We start from the raw sequence: 25,190 nt of genomic DNA on the forward strand, positions 1-25,190 counted from the left end.
ATGACAGTCGAGCACTCAAAGAATGATAAAGAATTTCTTTGTTTAGCTTCTGATGTCATCTTGTAACAAATAAGAAAATGCTAAAAAATCACATAAATAGAATCACAAAATGATTAGGCATATTGTTTATCCACTTCAGAATTTATCTGGCATTTATGATAAATTAACATAATATTTTATCTGTCAATGATTAGTTCTTCTCCTCAACTCCTAGTCAGTATGTCATTATTTTGGGAAGCCAAAAGCTTCTGGAAAAAAGTTAATCTGGCCAAAAACCTCATATTCTCAAAAAATAACCTAAATACCCTATGAATTAAATAGTATTCTGATCAACTTTGATTTTCAATATTTCAGGGTTTATAATAATCATTTGTTTTTGATGGTTCTAGTCCCTACAAAAATTACTTGCTTTGTACCTTGATAGTATTCTGTTTGCCTTCTATTCCCTAAACTCTAATGTCTATAATATGGACATATCACTTTCTGGGCATTTTTTCTAGGCAAACAACAACGACAATAAAAATATCCCTCATGATCAAGTAGCAACACAAGATATTTTCTTTCAGCCTCCTTCATAAAATTTCTTGGAAATTATCAGTGCAGAAGATTCTGGGAAGATGGTGGAATAGGTCAGAAAACTTTTAGAGTTTGAAATTTCCTCCACAAAAAAAATAAATATAACATGGCTTCAAAGCAACAAAAATAAACATAGAGTAAAGCAGTTAAGCAGTTATCCTTCTAAGACAACCAGAGAAGACAGAAGGAAAGACCACTCCCTTCAGGGTAGAGGCTCAGCCTGAGTGAAATGCAAACTCCAGACAGACTGCAGAATCATCAAATAACAAACCCTGGAGGCAGCAGGGTAGAGAGGTAGAGGGTAGAGAGCCTTAAAAACTTTCATTTTGCAAACAGTATGGTGGTCTAAGACTGAGAGAAAGTTGAAGGATCATACACTATCAAAGGATGCCAAGCACAGATATGCTGACTAGATTTACCCTGTAACAGCACACACCTGGTGAGTACAGTAATGAGGGGTTCTCCATTGACTGTGGACACAGTCAGTGGTTTCAGATCAGGAGCAGAGAGGACAGCTATAGTTTGCATCCACCTGAGTAGAATCACAAGCAACAAGACTCACTACCGGTGTAGCTGGAAGCCCTAGCTATGGCTTAAAAATGGAGAAAGGACCCCAAGGGTGGGACCCAAGACAGACCTCAGGAAATAATAGTAAGAAGGATCTGACAATTGCAGTATCATTCCCCATTACTTAGGACCAAAATTTGATTACACATTAGTGCTAAAACACTAGTTAAAAAACATATAGAGAGAACTAAAAATAATAATGTAATATATAATACAATAATAAATATCTATATAAAATATATGATAGAGCAACAAAAAAGTCACTCATTTTTTTCAATAAGAAAGATCAAATAGTCCCCAATTCAAAGTTTTTGGAAGTACTTAAAAAGGACTTTAAAATATAATAAGACAAATCAAGGGGAAAAAAATAGAAGAAAAACAAAAGAACAATCCAAGAAAATCAAGAAAATTATGAAAAGAAAGTTAACCAATTTGAAATGAAGAATCAAAAACTTAAGAAAACTCCTTGAAAACTAGAATTCAGCAATAAAGTAATGATGTTCTAACATGACAAGAAATCATAAAACAAAATAAAAATAAAAAAATAGAAAGTGAAACATCTTATTAGATTACCTGAAAAAGAGGATTAAAAAAGGGAATCTTGATACAATATTACAAGAAATTATCAATGAAAATTCCCTGAAATTCTACAACAAGAAGACAAAACAGAAATTGGAAAAATTCACTGATCACCACCTGAAGACATCGAAAAAGGAAAATTTACAGGAATATCACAGCCAAGTTTCAAAGCTCCCAGGTTAAAGACAATATTTTGGAAACAACAACAAAACAAATTAACTATCATGGAGATATGTAAAGGGCTGAAACTCTGAATGGGTGCACTGGAATCCAACAACTGAGCACTTAAGGCTAATTACCTATTGGACAATAACTCTATTCCATGCTGGCTGGATCTTTTGGTATATACAGATAATTGTAGGAGAGATTAGGGGATGGAGTGAGACAAGCCAGAATCACTTTGGAGGAGGACAAGGAGAAGGGAGTGCTTGTGGCAGTTTTGTAGGTCCCCTTCACTTCTCCCCTAAAGACCAAGAACTTTTGCTTATCCTGACTCCGGCTGATTCTAAGGCTTCCAGAGAGCTAACCCACAACTTACTGAGATACAATAAGGATCATCATTATTTGTAGTTTGAAAGAAAAGTTTGGGCTGAGCTGAGTATGATGGTGTGTTTCCCAAAACAAACAAACAAAACTGTAGGAAGAGACAAAAAGGAATAATTATCTCATACAATGAGGCATAAAAGGAAATAAATGATACAGAAGATGATAGTAAGGGGAGTAGTGCTGGAACATTGTTCTCATAAAGAATGAGTTAAAGAGAGAAATGTAGATGGACAGATAAGATAGCTGGATGGATAGATATACATACATACACACACAGAAAAGTATATATATATATATATAAATTCAGAAAGAATTAAGAGAGGAAGGGTTTAGGGTGTGGAAGAGGATAAGAGGAAGTTTTAGTGAAGCAGGTAGATTAAGGAATAGGAGGGCAAGACAGAGGGTAGAAGCAAAATGAGAAATGAGGAACAATAGGATAAATAAGGTAAGAAGGATAGGGAGGAAAATAGTTCTTCCTATTTACACAAGCAATTGTAGCTTAGAATATGAATGGGACAAATTTACCCATAAAATGAAAATGGACAGCAGATTGACAATTTGAATTCTTCTTCTTCTTCTTCTTCTTCTTTTTTTTTTTTTTAAACCTGAGGCTGGGGGTGACTTGCCCAGGGTCACACAGCTAGGAAGTGTTAAGTGTCTGAGATCAAATTTGAACTCGGGTCCTCCTGAATTCAAAGCTGGTGGAAAATTTGAATTCTACTATGTGTTGCTTTCAGGAAACATTATAAAAATGAGAAATGCAAACAAAGATAAAACAAAGGGCAGGAGTAGAATTTATTATGCATTTTATTATCAGAATCTCAGACAAAATTAAAATAGATCTAATCAAAAATGAAAAAATATACTGTGACTATACTGACAGCATTATTATTCAATATTGTTTCATTTAAAATACCTAAACAGTGTAAAATATCTGAGCATATACCTGCCAAAACAGAAATAGAAACTATATGAACACGAACATAAAAAATCTTTTTATGCAAATACATTCAGATATAAATAACTGAAATAATATTTATTGTTCATGGTGTGAGAAATGCCAAAAAGTTGGGTTTCCACAGTGTTATAAGCTTTGAGTAGTGTGGGATAGTGGGTCCCACAAACCAAGAAGTTTTCAGAAGGTGAGAGGTTAATGAAGATTAGGATTCACAGAACAATTAAGTGATCAACAGATGCCTTGAACAAACAACAAATAGGGAGGCTAGGAAGAAAGAGGTAGATTTTAGAAAACCACAAACTTAAGATGTCTATTCAGCCCCAATTAGTTGGGGTCAATGACTTGACTAAATGACTACTGTGCTAACTGAATATTAAACACCACACCCAAGAGGAGGAGTTTTCTACCATTTGTGAACATGGGATGGGGGAAGGGGAGAGGATATTTTTATTCACATTAAAGGGAAACACGCAGTGGGTGTATTATTAAGACTGTAACCCAAATGGAACAAACCAATCCCTTCTCTGAAGGAAGAGACTGCATCACTTGAGCAAGTATAAAGGTTTCCCTACTTCTCTTCACGAAGAGGAATGGGACCCATTCTGGTCAGACATGTTAAGACAATTAAGATTTTTAATATATTCAGTGTCATTCCAATCAAACTACTAAAAAAAATATTTTTACAGTTAGAATAATAACAAAGTTCATTTGAAAGAGAAAAAGTTAAGGAACTTCAAAGAAATCAGGGGAAAAAGTCAAGAAGATTCGGCAATATCAGATTTTAACAGCAACATCAGATCTTAAACTATATTAGAATGGAGAACAATCTTAAAGTGTAAAAATGATAATTTTAACTATTTCAAATTAAAATCTTCTTGTAAAAATAAAATATATATACCAAGAACAGAAGGAATACAGAAAAATGGGAGAAAAAAACTTTCACAATCTCAGATAGAATGTGATTGAGTTTGGAATACTGCTGTGGTGCAGGAAATGATGAGTTGGTGATTTAGAAAAACATGGGAAGACTTGGACCTGTAAAGGAAATTGCTATCCACCTTCAGGGAAATAGATGACGGACAGAAATAAGCATAGTATGGTCTTATATATGTGTGTGTGTGTGTATACATGTGTGTATATATATATATATATATATATATATATATATATATATATATATGTATGTATTTTATATCTATCTTCCATGCTTAATTATAGCTTTCTTTAAGGAGGGAAGAAGAGAAAGAAATACAGTAAAAGTACATAGAGAACAAAAGAAAAATAAAGAAGCAAATAAAAGCTAGGAAGCTTTGAAAACAATATGTAGCATTTTATTTATATAGGTTTTCTTAAAATGGAAATTTATTATTTGCATTGAATACTTTTCTTATGGTATACTATATACATGGAAATTTTTTTCTTCTCATTTTGTATTTAAGTTTAAAAAGTTTTTAAATATTAAATAAAAAATAAGGAAATTATCATAACTTCTTAACAAGTGAACATCACTTATCATTATTATTATTATTATAAAGTTATTATTTTATTAAAATATTCTGCATATAAGAGAAGTGTTCTAATTTTTTCTCAAGGCATTGGGCTCCCGCTCCCTCTAGACCCAAGATCTCATGATTGAGGTGTTCATGGATAGATTTCAGGTAGTCTGTGAACTCAGATGGGAAACACTAATCTTTGGCTTCCATTACAATCCTATGTAATTTGTTTTGTGAATTTAAAAACATTATTCTAGAAGAATCCATGAGTTTCATTAATCTTGCCAAAATAATCTATGACACAAAAATGGTTTAAAACCCATGCTCTAAGAAACGGGGACACTGAGTGAATGCCCATCAGTTGGAGAATGGCTGAATCAGTTATGTTATATGAATGTTATGGAATATTATTGTTCTATAAGAAACTATCAGCAGAATGATTTTAGAGATGCATGGAGAACCTTACATGAACTGATGCTGAGTGAAATGAGCAGGATCAGAAGATCCTTATATACTTCAACAATACTATATAATGATCAATTCTGATGGATGTGGCCCTCTTCAGCAATGAGACGAACCAAATCAGTTCCAATAGAGCAGTAATGAACTGAACCAGCTACACCCAGCAAAAGAACTCTGGGAGATAACTATGAACCACTACATAGAATTCCCAATCCCTCTATTTTTGTCCTCCTACATATTTTATTTCCTTCACAATTGTACACTTTTTCAAAGTCCGATTCTTTTTGTACAGCAAAATAATTATTTGGAAATGTATACATGTATACATATTGTATAATTTAACTTATACTTTAACATATTTAACATGTATTGGTCAACCTGCCATCTGGGGGAAAGGGTGGGGGGAAGGAGGGGAAAAGTTGGAACAAAAGGTTTTGCAATTGTCAATGCTGAAAAATTACCTATGCATATATCTTGTAAATAAAAATCTATAATAATTTTTAAAAAGATTATATGATGATCAATTCTGGAGGCTATGGCTCTTTTCAACAATGAGATGATTAATGCCGATTCCAATGATCTTGCCAAGAGAGCCATCTACACTCAAGAGGCTATGAGAACTGAGTGTAGATCACAACATAGCATTTTCACTCTTTCTGTTGTTTGCTTGCATTTTGTTTTCCTTTTTGATTTGATTTTTCTTGTGCAACAAGATAATTGTATAAATATGTATGCATATATTGGATTTAACATATATTGAATTACATCTAGGGAAGAGAGTTGGAGGAAGGGGGGGGACTGAAACACACAAGGTTTTGCAAGGGTTAATGATGAAAAATTATCCATGCATATGTTTTTTAAAATAAAAAAGCTTTAATAAAAAAAATCTAAATAAAAGAAAAAAAAACTAACAATTGTTTAAAAAAAAAAAATCCATGCTCTAAGATCTTCATTGAATTGGTGCAGCAATGTGGTTAAATGGAAGTATAGTTGATTTGGAGAAAAAAAAATGCCTAAGTTCTGGCTATACTATTGTGACTTTGGGTTACCAGTTGAGCCTCTTTCCCTCTATCAACCTATCAGTTTCCAATTAGATGAGGATTAACCATACTACTCCATAAGGAAAGCTCTGTTTCCTTTTCTGAGAAATATTTTTTTCATACAAACTTGAAGCTCAAATTTTAAAAATGGGTGCTAAGTGTTTTAAAAAGTCGTTCAGGGGACTTCCGGCCAAGATGGCTGCATGGAGGCAGACAGCTGCTTGAACTCTGTTTTCTCTCAGGAATTACTTCATGACAAGCCTCGGAATTAATGCTTGACAGAAAAGAAACCCACAAATAATCACCAACAGAAGAATCTTTGAAATTCGCCAGAGAAGGTTTATGTTTGCTCAGGGGAGGGGATGAACAGACTGGGCACAGACTGAGGGCAGGCAGCCAGAGCAAGACAGACAGCTCACAGCTCAGACAAGAGGGGGGAGGGGTGCGATCTCTGCCATTTCTGCAAAAAGACTTTTACCCCAGTGCAGATACTCCATCTTGGCAGCAAGCCAGGAACAGCGGAAAGGGTGTAAACACCAGAGGTAAAGAATAAAACCCCAGAAAGCTAGCATCTCTACAGACCTGGCCACCCACACCCCTACCCAGAGTGACTCAGCCTGTTTATAGAGGAAGCTAGTTAACACCATCCAGCCCCATCCCTCCCAAAAACAGACCAATTGTTTCTCTAGTCAATTTGTTTTCTTTGATTCTCACTCTGACAAAATGAACAAAAAATTCAAAAGGGCTCTAACCATTTACAGCTTCTGTATGGAGAGAGAGCAGACTTCAAATACTGAGGAGACTAAAAACAGACTGTCCCCAGAGGAATCCCCTAAGGGGGAGATGATCTGCTCCTCAATGCAAAAGAATCTCATAGAGCAAATCAAAAAGGCTCTCACAAGAGAAGAGAACTGGGAAAAGGAAAGGGAAGCTTGGCAAGAGAGTCTGGAGAAGTCATCCAGAGTGGATAAAGAGATCAAATCATTGAGAAATAAAATTAGTGAATTAGAAAAGGCAAACAACTCCAAGGAAAACAGGATTAGTGAGCTGGAAAAAGAAAACAGCTCTCTAAAAAATAAAATGGATAAAATGGAAAAAAAATTCCACAGAAGATAAAAACTCAATTGGACAATTACAAAAAGATATTAAAAAAGTGAGTGAAGAAAGCACATCATTGAAAATTAGACTTGAACAAGTAGAAATGAATGACTCAAGGAGAAACCAAGAAGTAGCCAAGCAAAACCAGAAAAATGAAACAATTGAAAAGAATGTCAAGTAACTTATTGGAAAGATGGAAAACAGATCCAGGAGAGACAATTTGAGAATAATCGGACTCCCTGAAAAATGTGAGGAAAAAAAGAGCCTGGACACTATTTTCCAGGAAATTATCAAAGAGAACTGCCCAGATGTTTTGGAAATAGAGGGTAAAATAGACATTGAAAAAATTCATTGATCACCTACTGAAAGGGACCCTAAAATCAAAATGCCAAGAAATATACTGGCCAAATTCAAGAACCATCAGATGAAGGAAAAAATACTGGAAGCTGCTAGAAAAAAGCAATTCAGATATGGAGGAGCCACAATAAGGATAACCCAGGATGTAGCAGCGTCCACATTAAAAGAATGAAGGACCTGGAACATGATATTCTGAAAGGCTAAGGAACTTGGTATGCAGCCAAGAATAACTTACCCAGCAAAAATGAGCATTGTTTTCCAGGAAAGAAGATGGACATTTAACGAAATAATTGAATTCCATCTATTCTTGATGAAAAAATCAGATCTACACAAAATGTTTGATCTTCCAATACAGAACTAAAGAGATTTCTAAAATGGTAAAAAGAAATCTTGAGAACTATATTTCTGCCATAAAGATATGTAAAGAACACATGTATAATTTATCCTAGAAACTAGAGGTGGAAAGGAAATTATATCATAAAAAAGGGTAAAGTGGTAGTACTACATCTCATGAAGAGGCAAAGGTAACCTATTATATCTGAGAGAAAGAAAGGAGGGGGATGAACATAGTATGTATCAATAGAAATATTCGATTTATGGTGAAACTTCTTCCACTTCATTGAAAAGTGAGAGGGAAGGAGTAAGCTAAGGGTAAGGGAATACAGAAATTGTGAGGAAAAGGGGTAAAATAGGGGGAGGAACTTTAAGGTGGGGGAGGGATACTAAAAAGGGAAGGCTGTGAAAACCAAGTGGTATTCACAAGCTTAATACTGGGTAGGGGGGCAAGTGGGAAGGAAAGGAGAAAAGCATAAACAGAGGTTACAAGATGGCAAGCAATATAGAATTAGTCATTCTAACTATAAATGTTAATGGGGTAAACTCCCTCATAAAGAGGAAGCAGTTAGCAGACTAGATTAAAAGTCAGAATCCTACTATATGTTGTTTACAGGAAACACACCTGAAACAGGGTGATACAGGTGAAGCCAAAAAAGCAGGGGGGGTAGCCGTCCTCATCTCAGATCAAGTTAAAACAAAAATTGATCTAATTAAAAGAGAGAAGGAAGGGCATTATATCCTGCTAAAGGGCAGCATAGATAATGAAGCAGTATCAATATTAAACATATACTCACCAAGTGGTACAGCATCTACATTCTTAAAAGAGAAATTAAGAGAGCTGCAAAAAGAAATAGACAGCAAAACTATAATAGTGGGAGATCTCAATCTTGCACTCTCAGAATTAGATAAATCAAACCACAAAATAAATAAGAAAGAAGTCAAAGAGGTAAATAGAATACTAGAAAAGTTTGATATGATAGACCTTTGGCGAAAGCCAAATGGAGACAGAAAGGAGTACACTTTCTTCTCAGCAGTTCATGGAACCTATACAAAAATTGATCATATATTAGGACATAAAAACCTCAAAATCAAATGCAGTAATAGTAAATGCATCCTTTTCAGACCACAATGCAATTAAAATTACGTTTAATAAAAAGCCAGGGGAAAATAGACCCAAAATAATTGGAAATTAAATAATCTTATAATAAAGAATGATTGGGTAAAACAGCAAATCATAGACATAATTAATACCTTCACCCAAGAAAATGACAGTAATGAGACATCATACCAAATTGTGTGGGATACAGCCAAAGCAATAATAAGGGGAAATTTTACATCTCTAGAGGCCTACTTGCATAAAATAGAGAAAGAGAGGGTTAACCAATTGGGCTTACAACTAAAATTGCTAGAAAAGGCACAAATTAAAAACCCCAGACAAACACAAAACTTGAAATTCTAAAAACAAAAAGTGAGATTAATAAAATTGAAAGTAAAAAAAACTATTGAATTAATAAAACTAAGACTTGGTTCTATGAAAAAACCAACAAAATAGACAAACCCTTAGTAAATCTGATTTTAAAAAAAGGAAAGAGAAAAAGAAAATTGTTAGTCTTGAAAAATGAAAAGGGAGAACTCACTACTAATGAAGAGGAAATTAGAACAATAGTTAGGAGCTAATTTGCTTAACTTTGTGCCAATAAATTCGATAACTTAAAGGAAATGGAAGAATACCTTCAAAAATATAGCTTGCCCAGATTAACAGAAGAAGAAGTAAATAGTCTAAATAGTCCCATTTCAAAAAAAGAAATAGAACAAGGTATTAACCAACTCCCAAAGAAAACATCCCCAAGGCCAGATGGATTTACATGTGAATTCTACCAAACATTTAAAAAACAACTAACTCCAATGCTATATAAACTGTTTGAAAAAATAGGGGATGAAGGAGTCCTACCAAATTCTTTTTATGACACAGACATGGTACTGATACCTAAACCAGATAGATTGAAAACTGAGAAAGAAAACTATAGACCAATCTCCTTAATGAATATTAATGCTAAAATCTGAAATAAGATATTAGCAAAAAGACTTCAGAAAATCATCCCCAAGATAATACACTATGATCAAGTAGGATTTATACCAGGAATGCAGGGTTGGTTTAATATTAGGAAAACTATTAGTATAATTGTCCATATTAATAATCAAATTAATAAAAACCATATGATGATTATCTCAATAGATACAGAAAAAGCATTTGATAAAATCCAACACCCATTCCTACTAAAAACACTTGAGAGTATAGGAATAAATGGACTATTCCTTAAAATAATAACGAGCATATATTTAAAACCTTCAGTAAACATCATATATAATGGAGATAAACTAGAACCTTTCTCAGTAACATCAGGAGTGAAACAAGGTTGCCCACTATCACCATTACTATTCAGTATAGTACTAGAAACGCTAGCCTCGGCAATAAGAGCCGAGAAAGAGATTCAAGGAATTAGAGTAGGAAATAAGGAAATCAAACTATCACTCTTTGCAGATGACATGATGGTATACTTAGAGAACCCCAAAGACTCTGCTAAAAAGCTATTAGAAATAATTCAGAACTTTAGCAAAGTTGCAGGATACAAAATAAATCCACATAAATCCTCAGCATTTTTATACATTACCAACACAATCTAAGAGCAAGAGATACAAAGAGAAATTCCATTCAAAATAACTGTTGATAGTATAAAATATTTGGGAATATATCTACCAAAGGAAAGTCAGGAATTATATGAGCAAAATTAGGAAACACTTGCCGCAAAAATAAAGTCAGATTTAAATAATTGGAAAGACATTGAGTGCTTTTGGATAGGCTGAGCAAATATAATTAAGATGACAATACTCCCTATTTATTCAGTGCTAGACCAATCAGACTCCCAATTAACTATTTAATGACCTAGAAAAAATAACAACAGAATTCATATGGAACAACAAAAGGTCAAGAATTTCAAGGGAAGTAATGAAAAAAAAATTAAATGAAGGTGGTCTAGCTGTACCTGATCTAGCAATATATTATAAAGCAACAGTCACCAAACCATTTGGTATTGGTTAAGAAATAGACTAGTTGATCAGTGGAATAGGTTAGGTTCACAGGGCAAGATAGTGAATAAAAATAGCAATCTAGTGTTTGACAAACCCAAAGATCCCAACTTTTTGGAGAAGAATTCATTACTTGACAAAAACTACTGGGAAAACTGGAAATTAGTATGGCAGAAACTAGGCTCGGACCCACATTTAACACCACATACTAAGATAATATCAAAATGGGTCCAAGATTTAGGCATAAAGAACGAGATCATAAATAAATTAGAGGAACATAGGATAGTCTACCTCTCAGACATGTGGAAGAGGAATTTGTGTCCAAAGGAGAACTAGAGATTATTATTGATCACAAAATAGAAAATTTTGATTACATCAAATTAAAAAGGTTTTCCACAAACAAAACTAATGCAAACAATATTAGCAGGGAAGTAACAAATTGGGAAAACATTTTTACAGTTAAAGGTTCTGATAAAGGCCTCATCTCCAAAATATACAGAGAATTGACTTTAATTTATAAGAAATCAAGCCATTCTCCAATTGAAAAATGGTCAAAGGATATGAACAGACAATTTTCAGATGATGAAACTGAAACTATTTCCACGGATATGAAAGTGTGTTTCAAATCACTATTGATCAGAGAAATGCAAATTAAGACAACTCTGAGACACCACTACACACCTGTCATAATGGCTAAGATGACAGGAACAAATAATGAATGTTGGAGGGGCTGTGGGAAAACTGGGACACTGATGTATTGTTGGAGTTTGGGAAAGAATCCAACCATTCTGGAGAGTAATCTGGAATTATGACCAAAAAGTTATCAAAATGTGCATACCCTTTGACCCAGCAGTGCTACTACTGGGCTTATATCCCACGGAAATACTAAAGAAGGGAAAGGGACGTGTATGTACCAAAATGTTTGTAGCAGCCCTTTTTGAAGTGGCTAGAAACTGGAAAATGAATGGATGCCCATCAATTGGAGAATGGTTGGGTAAATTATGGTATATGAAGGCTATGGAATATTATTGTTCTGTAAGAAATGACCAACAGGAGGAATACAGAGAGGTTTGGAGAGATTTACATGAAATGATGATGAGTGAAACGAGCAGAACTAGGAGATCATTATACACTTCCACAATGATACTGTATGAGGATTTATTCTGATGAAAGTGGATATCTTCAACGTAGAGAAGAGCTAATCCAATTCCAATTGACCAATGATGGACAGAATCAGCTACACCCAGAAAAGGAACACCGGGAAATGAGTGTAAATTGTGAGCATTTTTTTTTCTTCCCAGATTATTTTTACCTTCCGAATACAATTCTTCCTTTGCAACAACAACAACAACAACAACAACAACAAAAATTCAGTTCTGCACATATATATTGTACCAAGCATATACTATAAGATATTTAATATATATGGGAATGCCTGCCATCTAGGGGAGGGGGTGGAGGGAAGGAGGGGAAAAATTAGGAACAGAAGGCAGTACATGGGATAATGTTGTTAAAAAAAAAAATACTATGCATGTGTACTGTCCAAAAAAGTGCTATAATTATAAAATTAATTTAAAAAAAGAAAAAAAAAGTATTTCAGATGCTTTATAAATATCAATTACTGATATTATAATGAATGTATGTATGTATCAGTTATTGCTTAGAAAATTTCTAATCCTACAACTTTACAAGTATTTAATGTTCATTTTTGTTTGGAAAAGAGGATACCTAGAACGTTGTAGATCATCTGGTTCAGTTACATTTTTGAAATAGTTCAACTTAAGTCTTTATTTTAAAAAATAGTTAGTACCAGGTAACAGATAATTAAGAATGTAAATGGAACAAGTAGTAAAGATTCCTAAATTTTACGTCTTGTCATTATATATCATTTGTTTTTCAAAATAGACCATGAAAATATTTCAGATATTAAACCAAGAAAACTGATTAGTAGAATATCTTTGGGTACCTAAACTAAAACAGTAACATTGAGACAAATTTATGAAATAGCTTATAACACTACAGAGTTATAACTCAATGTTGGATTTAGGCAAATAAAATAAAATGTTTTACTACCCTGAATTTTTCTTGCAACAACATTTTTTTTCAGCTTAAAGAGATATATAAATCATATCTCTACTTAGATTATACCACTTTGGAAGAACTGAAAATTCACAAACTCCAAAAACTAATCTTGAAAACTTTATTACAAAAACGTAAGTTTGGAACACTGTCCCACTACCCCCAAAGCAGAACCCAGTGCCCTTAAGGAACATATATGATCTCAATCTTTTTGGATGGACAAGATTTAGTTAGAGGGAGGGGAGAAAACACAGTGGGAAGAATAAAACAAGTAACCAAAAACCTGAGATTAGAGATAAGAATGGCACATGACTACTAGGAAACCACTAGAATGAAATACTGGAGTGAAGATTACATTTTGAGGAATAATCGGTATAAAATGGTGAGGGAGGGAGGAGGTAGAACATAATAAATAATTAATAAATACTAAAATAGTAAATATATATAATTTAATAATAAAAATTTTTGAGTTTGAAAGCCAGTTTGAGAGATTTACATTTAAGAGAAGCTATTGTATATTCTTGAGCCTTACAAGAGTGCTACAAGGAAAATGGCATTTTAAGATGATTTTTGTTAGTACTAAATAGGATAAAGGACACAAAGAAAGAAAGCAAAGAAATCACTTAAAATAAAAATACAGACATAAAGTCTTTTAGACTCCATTAGAATATTGGCAGTGGGGATAAAAAAAGGAGGCAATGAAAAGACTTTTGGAGGAAAATGACAAGATTAATAAGACGATATTGAGAATTAAATATTTTTTAGGGTGACTATAAGAACAATGATACTCCTAATAAGAAATGGAACAATTGAGATACTAATCCAGAAAGGAAGGGGGAAAGAATGATGATTCTCTGTAGGCAACTAGAAAGATGAAACTGGAGCACAAGTGAGAAAAACTTCAGTTTTCAGAATTATCCCCAACAGAAGTCTTCACCAGAGGGAATAAAAATTCACATGGAAACAGAAGAGGAGACTGTTAAAGACAGACTTTCAGAGGTATTCACTGTTAAGGAGCTAAAAGAACAGTCAGCAAAAGGAGATAGTAGGAGTGGTGTAAAAAGTAGAAGGGGAACAACAAAAAGACCTTTCAAGAATACAAAAGAAGCAATAACTATATAAGTATGGCATTGATAATAAGTGCCTAAATCTAAGTACCAAAAGTTCTATATCTTGGCACCCTCTTTGTAGTGGCCAGAAACTGGAAACTGAGTGGATGCCCATCAATTGGAGAATGGCTGAATAAATTGTAGTATATGAATGTTAGGGAATATTGTTCTGTACAAAATAACCAACAGGATGATTTCAGAAAGGCCTGGAGAGACTTACATGAACTGATGTTGAGTGAAATGACCAGGACCAGGAGATCATTATATACGTCAACAGCAATACTATATGATGATCAATTCTGATGGACGTGGCCCTCTTCAATAAAGAGATGAACCAAATCAGCTCCAATAAAGCAGTAATGAATTGAACCCAGCTACACCCAGCGAAAGAACTCTGGGAAATGAGTATGAACAATTACACAGAATTCCCAATCCCTCTATTTTTGTCCACGTGCATTTTTTATTTCCTTCACAGGTTAACTGTACATTATTTCAAAGTCTGATTCTTTTTATATAGCAAAATAACTGTATGGACATGTATGCATATATTGTATTTAACTTATACTTTAACATATATAACATGTATTGGTCAACCTGCCATCTGGGGGAAAGGGTGGGGGGAAGGAGGGGAAAAGTTGGAACAAAAGGTTTTGCAATTGTCAATGCTGAAAAATTACCATGCATATATCTTGTAAATAAAAAGCTATATAATTATACCGGGGGAGGGGGGGGGAAGTGGTATAGTGTTATCTTGAGACAAATTATGCAATTACTATTGTACAATGACCATATTGTATTTGTACTAGAAATGCAAGCATACTTTGACAATAAAGAAAGCAATTAGAAAAAAATTTTTTTTTTTACCTGGGGAGGCAAGACTAAGGACTTCAACACTTTCTATTGGTAGGAAGTAAAGGGAAAGAGGCCAATTCAGAAAATAAGCATTTGCTCCTAAATATTCTATTATTGTTGCTATTATACAAGTTCATGAACAATTTCATCCATGCTTGATGGCTCCATTTTTACATAGAGCCTGGAGTAAAAATTAAATTGCATTCAAAAGACAATTGAAGACATGCCCTGTTTTGTTTTGGGGTTTTTCCCCCTTTTTTTCTTAATGGTCAAATGAAAAAAAATTATAGAGAGGTAAGTTTTAAGCTGATTGTTTAATTTTACAAAAGGACTAATGATAGGAATACACAAATAATTAAAGAAATGAAAATGTAAACAATACTGAGATGCTACTTTGTACCAATTAGATTGGCAAAATTGACAAAAAAAGGAAAATGACAATTGCTGGAGAGGCTGAGGGAAAACAGTGCTATTAATGCACTGGTGGTGGAGTCATGAACTATCCAAACAATTTTGGAAAGTAACTTGGAACTAAGCCCAAAAAACTATTAAACTAGACTCAAGAGATAACATTACTAGGTTTATATCTCAAAGAAATCAAATAATGAGGAAAATGATCCATCTATGTAAAAAATAATTATAGTAGTTCTTTTTTGCTGAGACAATGAGCTGAAAACCAAGAAGATGCCAATCAATTAGAGAATGAACAATTGATAGGATATTTAGCTCTGCTATGGGAAATGACAAAAAATAACGGTTTCAGAAAATCTGGGAAAAATTGTATGAACTAATGAAAAGTAAAATGAGCAGAAGTAGCAGAACAATTCATATGTATATAATACTACTATAAAGATAATTGACTTTGAAAGATTTAATAACTGACAACTGATGTTTCTTAGTTATTTTCAGTCATGTCACCTTCATGGCACCTTTTTGGGTTTTCTTAGCAAAGATACTAGAATAGTTTATCATTTCCTTATCCAGTTCCTTTTACAGATTTGGAAACTGAAGCAAACAGGATTAAGTGACTTGTTCAACATCATACAAGTATCTGCAGCCAAATTTGAACTTAGCTCTTCCTGAGCTTAGTCTCTTCTATTCTATCCACTGTGCCACCTAACTACCTCCCCAATACCCGCCTCCCACACACACACCTACACCTAAAATAACCAACCACAATACCAAATGCCTCATTATGAAGTGTACTATCACAACCAGATTGGAAGGTGAAGGACTTAGAGTACACTGAAGCATATTTTCTCATTTTTCTTTTATTTTCTCTTTCATTTATTTTAGATTTGGTTATTGTGCTTATCTGTTTTGTATGCCTGTACATATCTGTAATGAGTTTTACTTTTCTGATCTTCTAAATTGATAAAGGAGAAGATAAGAAAAAAGAAACAATTTAGGCCTGAAAACTAAAAAAGAAAAAAAAAAAAAAAAGGAGTAATTGGATTTATTTGATGAAAAAGTAGTTTCATTTCAAGCTAAGATGCCTGCCTGAACAGTCAGTTCTCTGAGCCCCCCACAAACCTATACTATCAAAAATTTGAAGATTGCATCAGGTCCAATAATGATCAAGAAATCCAATAGTAAATAAACTACAGAAAGTTGCTAATTTTACTCTTGAATTGCACAAAAGTTTAGCCAGAAGGCCTATTACTACCTATGTAATAAAAAGAGGTTCCACAAGCAAATCTAGTTGGTCAGAGAAGGCAGACAAGTTTGCTCTAAAGGAGGATAAGAAACCAGAGACTTCCAGAGACATATGAACCTTTGAAGTTTCACTGTCCAGAGGCAGCAAGAATGGAGGACTCCTTTAAGAATGTCAAAGGATGACCAGAAAGGTCAAAGGTCATAAGAAATTCATAAGGAAGTCCAAACATAAGCAAACAATATTTGTATCTAGACAGTTCAAGTACTCAAACTACTAACCCCAGAAACAAAGATCAGGGACATGTACCCAAGCAATACCTAGCTGAGCCAATCATTCTGGCCTTGGCATAAGGCCCAATTCAGAAATTTAAGCTTAAAAATTAATGAAGCTAAGCCAATAAATACTTTAAAAAGTATTATATATAGGACCTAGAGATTTCTAAAAATACAGCTTATAAAGGGAAAATAACTACATAATTAATGACTGCAAGTAAAGATTTTAAAAAAATTCTACAAGCAATATATGAATACAAGCAAGACATTAAAAAATAAAAAGGAAGAATAGATGTATAGGGTCACAGACAGTGGGGAAATTCTGGGTGAGGTATAAGACCCTTCAGCCCAGAGGGAACCTGATAACAATGTCTGGTTCAGCTATCCATTTCCATTAGGGGTTCTTGGCCTTCCTGAAAAGTCTGGGGGCAGTGACAATATGTGTTGTGATTGAAGCAGAGTGATACCAGGTGGCAAACTACAAATAGCAAGTTGTTTATGTGGTCCCCAGTGCACAGTATATACTGGACGCATGCCCAGTGTTTTTGTTACATAAGGGTATGAGGGTATAAAAGGGGGAAAGTTCTTGAAATAAATGGACTCCATTTTCCCACCATTCTGAGGAGTCCTGCCTCATCGTTTCTCCACTAAGAAGGTATATCTTAATTACCCCAGTGTGGGAGCTATAGAAAGCAATGGTATATTTTGTCACTCCAACTTGGGGGCTCTAGAAAGCAGGACACAATAAATAGATCAGAAAACAAAGTGACCCAAGTAATGAATTCCTTGAAAACTAAACAAGACTAAACAGAAATCAATGATTTTGCAAGAAAGAAATTTTAGAACAAAATAGAAAAGACTGAAGAAAATTAGTTATATTAGATAACAGAAAACTGACCTCGAAAAACACTGAGAGGAAAAGCCTAAACACTATTGAATGAAACAACATATGAAAAATGGCCAGATTTATGAGAACCAGGAGACAAAAATAGAAGGAATTCAGTAATCACCTCCTCTAAGACTCCACACCAAAATCCCTGTTGTCGAAGCAAAACAAATTTCCCAATAATTAAGAAATTAAAAAGGAGGAAGGGGAAAAACAGTAAATAACTACAGCAAAAGCTGCCCATCATTAGGGGAATGGCTGAATAAACTGTTGCACATGAATACAATAGAATATTATGTATAGTAAAAAAAATGAAAAAAGATTTCAAAGAAATGGTAAAGGTTAAGTGATTTTTAAAAAATTATTAATTGGTTAAAATGACCAGGACTAGAAGAACAATTTATAAACCTATACTGCAAAGAAAATATCTTAAGAATGACCAACTATGTCATCAAATGACAAAGTATATTACCCACAAGAAAGAGGTGATGAGATAAAGGTGCAGGAGATAAAGTTTTGTATTTGAAAATGACGTGTCTTCATTTGGTTGACTGTTTATTAGTTAAACTGTGTGTGTGTGTGTGTGTGTGTGTGTGTGTGTGTGTGTGTGTGTGTGTGTTGGTTTTTAAGTGGATGTGAAAAGTGGGATCAAAAATAGGTTAGCAAACAAGGAAGCCAAAAAAGGGGGATAAGGATAGTCAAATTTTTTTTTTTAAATACACAGAAGAAATCAGAAAGTTCAGATGGAAGCAAAGACAAAGCAGGACAGTTTGTAAAATAATGTGCAATGTATTACATTATAAAAGCAGTATAAAGATTCAATTTCATATACAATTATCTTTTTTACTTCAGAAGAGAAGGGAGGATGGAAAAGAGGGAAAAAGAGGAAGGAAGGAAAGAAGGGAGGGGAGGGAGGAAGGGAAGGAAAGGAAAAGAAAAAGGTAAAAATAAATTATTCCCCTTCTCTACTGGATCAGAAACAGGCATATACTAAAGACTATTAAAAGACCTACTATATTTCTAGGTACTAACTATGCTAAAAACTTTAAAATATTAGCTCACTGAAATGAGCAGAACCAGGAGACCACTATACACTTCAATATAAAGATCTAATTCACTTCTAGTTGATCAATGATGGACAGAAACAGCTACACCCAGAGAAGAAGGAACACTGGGAATTAAGTGTAAACTGTTTGCACTATTGTCTTTCTACACCGGTTACTTATACCTTCAGAATCCAATTCTTACCGTGAAACAAGAAATTTGATTTTACACACATATATTGTATCTAGGTTATACTGTAACACATTAAATATGTATAGGATTGTCTGTCATCTAGGGGAGGGAGTAAAGGAAGGGAGGGGAAATTTTGGAAAAATGAATACAAAGGATAATGTAAAAAAAAAATTACCCATGCATATGTACTGTCAAAAATTATAATTATAAAATTAATAAAAATAAAATATTAGATCATTTAGCAAAATTATAGAATCACAGAAATACTATAAAGTAAATACAAAATAAAAAGTAGTTAAAAACTATTCTTTGCATAGTGATATAAAATTACAAACTGCTAACTATAATTTCCCCTATATTACTAACTTGTGTAGATATAATTTTAGGAAGAAGTTAAGTTTCATTTCAATTAAGGCTACAGTTTTAAGCCTACAGTACTAAGAGTTATACATACTAACTTTAAATACACATGTTAGTTAAAATTCACAATAGAGATTTAGACCATCACGGTCATCATAGTTATATCAAAGAATAAAAAAAAAATCTAAAGTTAGATAAGCCATATTAGTCAAACTGAGATTGTGTCTAAACAAAGATATTTAGCTGGATTTAATCAAACAATCTTTTCCCATTACAAAAGCATCTAAAAGAACTAGATTTTTTGACTAAAGACTGCCTTCAAAACTAAGTTTATGTAGAACAACCTATACAAACAACTATAACAAATGTGGCATGTATTTTTTTTCTAAGTATATCCCACACAAGTCTTAGTCAATTTTAAAATTTGTTCCCCTCTCATGAGTTTACATTATATATAATGTATATAAACATGTATATATGTATATGTGTATATATATATATGTATATATATATAAGAATATACAAAATGTGGATAAATGAATTAATGCATGGATGGATAGACAAGTCTGGTCTAGGTTATTATGTACACAGGAGGAGTATACTTAATGATGTGATTTACTCTCTTTTGTCAGGAAGGAACTCTTTGGCAACTCCCATTGTCCAGCCCCCAACATGTATCCACATCTTCAAATAATATATTTAGACAAATCTGAGACTTAGCCTACAACCAAGTTCCTGATTCCTTTTCTGAGTTCCTGACTTTACTTCTCTGAGAAGCTCCCAAGGCTATAAAAGATCTGCTTATGATGAAAATCTTGGTTAAGTTCTTTTCAGGACTAAGCCTATTGAATATGAGGTACTCTTTCCATCCCTCATAGTACTTTCCTTCTAATGGCACTGTTCTCTTTACTCTAGCTAGCTAAATTTGGTCAGTCTAACCAGTCAACAGCTTTCTCTCACCTCATGGGAGTACTTCCTTTCTCCTGGTTAGCTGTGAGTTTCCCTGCAGAACGTATCTTTTTCTTTGCTAGCTATATGTTCTCTCAACTCAAAGCCTTAATAACCTATCTTTCTCCTACCTTTCCAGTTTTCTTATACCTTACTCCCTGACATGTACTTTTCAATCCAATTACACTGGCTCCCTGCCTATTGCACAAAGACTCTCCATTTGATAGTCATAGACTCTGGCTATCCTCCATACCTATAAACACTCCCCTCCGCCTGTGCTCTACTACTGACTACTCAGGATTCTTTTCAGTATCAACTAAAATCTCCACAGTTTGGGAAGCCTTTCCTAAACCTTCTAGATGTAGGTCTTCTCCTTTGTTAATTATTTTCTATTTATCGTATAAAAAACTTGCTTTGTATGTACTTGTATGCATGTTGTCTCACCTCCCTTGGACTATTAGCTCCTTGAGGATAGGAACTGTCTTTTGCCATTTTTTTTTGTAACCCCAGTGCTAAGTACAATGTCTGGCACACAGTAATGTTTAATGAATGATTACCTAAGGAAATCAGGGAACCATGTGAAGACTGAGTATAGTAAACTTTTTTAAAAAGTAATACTTCTGATAATTTTTTGTCATACAATGTCATAAAAAATTTCCACATCCTAACATTATTTATCTGTAATTTTCTGACATCTACCATAAAGACATCAAATTCAAAAATTAAGAGGAATAAAAGGGACAAATGTTTGTCCCAATTCTAGCATAATCAGCTTTATAAGGTTAAGTCAAAACCCCTCTCTTATTCACACATAGAGAGATAGGAGAGAGAAGAAAATCATATCATTTGGACACACATAACTGGTTAAAGAGGGAAACAAAAACTATAAAGAGCAGAGTATTTCTAGTGTTGAAGCACAAAAAAGGAGCCAAATGTAGGGGCAAACAGTTCCAAAAAACCTAAGTTATCTCCTTAAAATACTGCTTGATTCCATAACTTGTTCATAATAATGATTCTGAGTCATAACTGTTTAAACAAGGTTATGAGAATACAAGATTCAGATAATTTAGGAAAAAAATATCAGAAATGTTTCTTTTTCAAAGAAAAAGTAGGTCTTTATGGGGCTGTTTCAGTTTCTAGAAATCCATTTCCTAAGATTTCATATACAAGAGAAACTTGTATTTGACAGGAGAAAGTTAAAAAAAAAAAAATCAACCTAGCAAAGCACTTGTAAAAGAATTAGCTCTAATTAAATATACTCAATAAAGGTTGTGGTTAAGGTGGAGGGGATGGGATTTGTTTCTTTTAACTGTCCACAAAATTTTGAAGACATTGAATAAGATTTAATTTTTTCCCTTAAGATTGTATTGCATTTTTTGTCTACTGGGCCTGTATGCCAAAGAGATTATAAAAAAAGGGAAATGAGCCCACATGTGAAGCAGTGCTGTTTGTAGTGGCAAGGAACTGGAAACTGAGTGGAAGCCCATGAGTCGGAGAATGGCTGAATAAGTTATGGTATATGAATTTTATGAAATATTATTGTTCTATAAGAACCGATCTGCAGGTTGATTTCAAAAATAGAGGCCTGGAGAGACTTACATGGACTGATGCTAAGTGAAGTGAGTAGAACCAGGAGAACATTGTACACAGCAACAGCAAGACTTTACGATGATCAATTCTGATGGATGTGGCTCTTTTCAACATCGAGGTGTTTCAGGCCAGTTCCAATGGTCTTGTGATGAAGAGAGCCATCTGCACCCAGAGAGAAGACTGGCGACTGAGTGTGGATCACAACATAGTATTTTCATTTTTTTGTTATTTGCTTTCCTTTTTAATGTGCAGCATGATAATTGTGGAAATATGTATTGAAGAATTGCACATGTTTAACATATATTGGATTTACTTGCCATCTAGGGGAAGGGGAGAGGGAAAAGGAAGGGAGAAAAAAATTTGGAACACAAGTTTTGCAAAGGTGAATTTTGAAAATTATCTATGCCAATTTTTTGAAATTAAAAATCTTTGAGAAAAAATGTTTAATGATTGTATGTAGATTTTTAATCTTCATAAATTTCGAGTTAGGAAGTCATAAGAAGTTTCTTCAGTCTTGTACACACATATAGAAACAAGGTCAGATAGATTAACCAAAATCTACCAAGGTCAAAAAGGTTCTATAAATGCTAATCACAAGACTATGAGCTACATTCTCTAACTCTAAAACTCTAGCAGTCTTTCCATGAGCATTTCTCCAAAGAATAATTACACACATATCCAAATAGAGGCCACAGAGCATTAATAAATAAATAGCTAAGGAGTAGGTTATTTATTTATTTGTTTTTTAATTGAGAGGTCTCTATACTAAAAACATCACAATTACAGGTATACTCTAGACTCTAAAGTTTATAAAGCAATTTTCTTACAACAACCTTGGGAAAAGAATAATGCAAATTTTTCAATTTTAAATTGGATTGGCATACAGAATTCTCAAGGAGGAAACAATGTCTGCTCCTGCAGGTGAGAACACCTCTTCTACAACTTTATACAAATATGGATGATTATACCTAATTTATAAATAAAAACAGATTCAGTTGGGTTGAATGACTTATCCCATAATTATACATCATTTATCTGAGGGAAGGATTTGAACCTAAATTTGTGACTCCAGGTGTAGCACTCAGCCCTCTAAATGACAACAGGCAATTTTACCGAGAGGGAAAGGGAAAAGGAAAGAGAGGAAGAGGGAGGAAAGAAGGGAAGAGAAAAGGAGGGAGGAGGAAAGAAGGGAGGGAAAGAAAGGAAAGAAGAAAAGAAGAGAGACAGACTGACTCCTCTAGTTTTCTGAAGAAACCTGTATAGCCTTTTTCTCAAAATGATATTTTCAACGTATAAAATAAAATGTACAGGATCACAAAGGAAATCAATTAGATTGAAGGAGTTATCAAAATATTAAGATAGCAAATTCATAAATCCCAAGTTAAAAACCCTGGACTATATTATGCTGCTTCTGCTCAGTTCAAAAATGTCTTTTACTAAAAATAAGGTATGCTATTAGTATTTTGAGTCACTGAATTTGTGTCTGCCACTAAAGAAGTCAAGTAAAGAAGAAATGGCACGAACAATTCAAGAATTAACTGTTAAAAAAAAAAAACGAACCACTTCAAATACCTTCCACAAGCACAGTATTTATTTCCTGCCTTACAAAACTTGCTTAGAAGCAATTTTCAAGCATTTTCTGTATGTCTCAGAGTGGGGCCATACGTTCATAATTTTTTTGAGTAAGGTTCACATCTTGCCTTTACTAGCTTGAGTGACCCTGGGCAAATCACTTATCCTAGTCTGTTTACTTACCTGTAAAGTGGGGATAGCTTCGTACTAATTTAAGGGAGTTGTGAGGATCTAATTTGCTAACATATTAGTAATGCTTTATAAACCTTCACACATTACATCAATGCAATTGTTATTACTATTAATAATTGTCTACCCAGATCACAATGATAACTGTCACCTCATGGATAACAAGTTCTAATAAAGTTCTACCTATTGGGATTATCTACTATGACTGCTGGACACAGACATCCTTTTTATATTAAAAATACCAAAATAGCTTTCAAAAAAGGGAATGCTTAACTTGTTTGGAGCTTCAACAGCTTGGACAGACAAAATTAACAATGAACTGCTGTCCCTCACACACTGCCATATTAAGAGTGTACAAATCTGAAAGTAATTAAAAGCCGCAAGGGATCAACACTGATCCCTTCTCATACTACTATAAAACAAATTACTGGGGAGGGGGGGAGAGCTACCAAGGCGCTCATTTAAAAGTACTCTTCTTCCTTCCTTCACCTGTGAGCCAAAATCACTAATAAATATTCAACTGGGGAGCAGCACTGTTCAGTCCCCGAGAATAGTAAGCACTAACACTATAGCAAAAGAATCTCGGTTACACTAGACAAGTCAGCAAATAGCCACACCTTCTGAATTGTTCATCAGAAGGAATGTACATAATGAATCTAAAAACCACTTACCTACCAACTTGCTCATTGTAAAAGGTTGGGGGCAAGCTGGGACTCAAAGATGAAAAAGGGGGGAAAGGCTAATTAACAGGATTACTAGCTGTAGCCTTTAAGGGTAGAAAAAGTTTTCCCTCCAGTAAGCACAGATGTTCCCTTAAAATGATGAAAATCAGTTGCCACAGGTAGAGATAGTGTGTCTTTTCACTGAGGAATAAAGAGCTAAATGACAAATGTGCGGAACCACCAGCATTCTAAAAAGAAAATACTGGAAGGCTTCACCCACTGGCATCAAAGGAAACCTGCATCACCCGTTCTCTTTCCATTTCCTCTTAGTGGGGGTCCAAGGCCAATCTCCAGATTTCACCCGAAGGACTTCCAGACCATCCTACGAGACCAAATACACCATCTAACTGATCTCTCCCTTCTCTCCTCAGGTCTGCCTCGGCCCCAGGAAACCATCACTTTTCCATCCTCTCCACTCTCTCCCTTGCAATCCCTCTATTTCAGGGGCAACCACACCATCTCTGCATTACCCTAGGGGCCTGCGCCTTCCTGCCTCACTCACTCCTCATTCTTAGGGACCCCTGGGCGGCCGCACGGGGATTTTTACTACTTCCATGAGTTCCAGATAGTATGTAAATATTATTATGAATAATGAGGATGATTTTAACTCCCAAGAATT

General features: G+C 34.2%; 1 protein-coding gene across 2 annotated transcripts in view; it reads right to left on the bottom strand.

Moving 5' to 3' along the window:
* UGT8 (UDP glycosyltransferase 8) overlaps positions 1–25,190 on the bottom strand; it is an 80,310-nt gene that overhangs the window by 54,293 nt on the left and 827 nt on the right. Inside the window, exon 1 of one of the 2 annotated variants that reach the window (XM_074276347.1) lies at positions 22,098–22,379. The exons of the other annotated variant lie outside the window; for it this stretch is intronic. The gene's annotated coding sequence lies outside the window, so the exon portion shown is untranslated. Of the gene's footprint in view, positions 1–22,097; positions 22,380–25,190 lie in introns of those variants that run through there. 2 annotated transcript variants of the gene reach the window in all.

The sequence above is a fragment of the Sminthopsis crassicaudata genome, chromosome 6 (genome assembly GCF_048593235.1).
Source record: "Sminthopsis crassicaudata isolate SCR6 chromosome 6, ASM4859323v1, whole genome shotgun sequence".
Lineage (NCBI taxonomy): Eukaryota > Metazoa > Chordata > Mammalia > Dasyuromorphia > Dasyuridae > Sminthopsis > Sminthopsis crassicaudata.